The sequence below is a fragment of the Belonocnema kinseyi genome, chromosome 7, assembly GCF_010883055.1.
Source record: "Belonocnema kinseyi isolate 2016_QV_RU_SX_M_011 chromosome 7, B_treatae_v1, whole genome shotgun sequence".
Classification (NCBI taxonomy): Eukaryota; Metazoa; Arthropoda; class Insecta; order Hymenoptera; family Cynipidae; genus Belonocnema; species Belonocnema kinseyi.
This window is the reverse complement of record NC_046663.1, coordinates 9,605,264-9,607,979: the sequence shown is the minus strand read 5'-3', so window position 1 is coordinate 9,607,979 and position 2,716 is coordinate 9,605,264.

The window sequence follows — 2,716 nt, the reverse complement described above, 5'->3', positions numbered from 1 at the left end:
GGGAGGTCGGGTGGTGCTTAAGAAAATTCGACGGGAAGTCAGGCAAGTAGAGGACAATTAGAGAGGTTCGTCAGAAACTTAGGAAGATAGCTAAAGTTTAGGGAACTTAAGCGGGCATTTAAGGAGGTCAAGCTAGAATTTGAACATGTAGTAAGCAGTTATGGAGGTAGCAGACATTTACGGAGGTTCGGTGGGCATTTAGGAAAGTAGCGAACAATTAGGAAGGTACCCAACAGATAGCAAGTTAGCGGGCATTTAGGGAAGTTTTTCGGGAATGCAGGGAGTTCAAGTGGGTACTTAAAGAGATAGTGAGCAATTATAAAGGTAGGAGACATCACGAAGGTCAAGCGGGAACTTACGAAGGTTATTCAGGCAGTTTGTGAGATTATTCAGGCATTTAGGGAGGTTCAAAGTGTGGTTAGAAAAGTGACCATATATCACAGTCGTTCGTCAGGCTGTCAGAAAGGTGGTGTGCATTTATGGAAGTTGGATGACAGTTCAAGATTTCAAGGTGTTTTTTAAATAAGTAGTAACCAGCTATGTAGGTATCAGAAAGTTAATGGTTGCGGGCAGCATTTAGGTTAAGGAGGTTATTAAGAAGCTTAATCGGGCATTTTGGGAGGTTCAATGGGCACTTAGAGGTTACACGCGCAATCAGGAAAGTAGAGGGCCGGGAATTTCGGGAAATGTATCAGGCAGCTAGGGAAGTCAAGCGGGCACTTAAGGAGCTAGTAATAAGTTATGGGAGTATGAGGTACTGACAAAGATCAGATAGGCACTTAGGAAGGGTAAGCAGGCATTCCAGAAGCTTGATCAAGCATTTAGGGGGGTTCGTCAGGCAGTTTTAAATATTGGGCGGGCATTTAAGGAGGTAGTGCGCCCTTATGGCAGTATCAGGCATTTATGGAGTTCGGGGGAGGTCAGACTGGCATTTAGGGAGGTAAATAATATATTTTTTAAATATGCACGGGCATTTAGGGAAGTTTCTTTAATCAGATTGTTTTTATCGAAAAGATTGACATTATCCTAATCATTAAAAGTAGAAATCGACTTCCAATTAGACAAACTTGGTTGCACATTTCATCTCCAATGAGACTTTCAATGTTCAGCGTTGCAGGGATTACGCTTGAAGAAATCTTTACTCCTAATCCCTTTGTCACGGAGTTTCTGCTAAGTTCTGACTGCAGCTGCACGGAGTAAGCTTGATAATATGTTTCACGAGTAAAGTTTTATCACGTTTCATAAAATAGCGTGTCACACAGGGGAAAATAGAAGTTCACGAACTTAATGCTTCAGATATTTAATGCACGTTAAAAAAATCTGTAAAAAAAATCGTGAGTGATTTTTTTTTAAACAAGCTAGCATCATCCATCCCGCACAAGTAGTTTTTGGATTCGAAGTGAAAAATCGTTTTTAATACAAAATAAAATTTTCAAGTGTATATTTATTTCTTCAAATCATTTGTTTTTTATATTATTTAAGCATAACTCTGAAAATTCTCATTTATATTCAAAAATATTTTTTTAAATTTGAGATATGTAAAATAAAAATTTTCAAAAAGCTAATTTTTATCGAAGTTGTTAAATTTGGAATAATAAAGATGAACTTTATATTAGGTGAATTGTTTTTATACCACGAAAGACAAATTTGTAACAAGCAACGTGAATTATTAACCAAATAGTTAACATTTTAGCTAAAAACGATCAATTTTTGAATATTTTTATTTAGTTTGTTATTAAATCTCTACACGAGAGTCAGTCACAAAACAGGCGCATTTTCACCAAAAATTTAATAGTTAAATTATCAGTTAAAAAAATAACTTTTTAATCAGGAAAAAAATTTTTTTCAACAAAATCGATAAATTTTTCCACGTAAGAGATACATTATCAACTAAGACACAAATTTTTCAACAAAATATATAAATTTTTAATAAATTAGTTGAATTTCTAATAATAATGATAAAATTTCTACGAAGCAAATTAGCTTCAGAGCTGAAGGACAAATTTTCAACAGAACACGCGAATTATTAACCAAATAATTAATATTTCAACAAAAAAGATTAATTGTAAAATATTTTATCTTGGCTAGTTATTAACTCTTTACCCGAGAAAGCCACCCAATGTTAAGATTTAAAACAGTTTAATTTTTAATCAAAAAGATTAATTTTCACAAAAAATATTAATTTCAACCAAATGTAGTTCAGTTTTAAACCGAAAAAGAATTTAATTTTAAACACAAAACAGTTATATTCGATGCAAGAATCAAAAATTTGTAACCAAGAATATTAATTTTCAGCCCAAAAAGAAAAATTGTTAACAAATTAAATTAATTCTTAATCAAATATTTGTATTTTAATCTATATAGAATGCATTTTTATCTAAAACAACGAATATTAAAATTTTCACTTAAAAAATTATTTTTCAGTACAAAAAAACGAATAGATAACAAAACATTAACATTTTAAATGAAGAAGATGAAGTTTAAACAGTAAATATTAATTTTTTACAGAAATCAAATTTTAAACTAAATTTATCAATTTTCAGTAAAATAGTTAAATTCTAACATAAACAAAAAATTGAAACAAAAATTGGGACAGTTGCATTTGCAGTTAAAAAATTCTGTAAAAAAAATAATTTGCAATAAAATCCGTAAATTTTCCAACTGTAAGATGAAATTTCAACTAAGAAGATGAAGTTTCTACCAAAAAACAAATTTT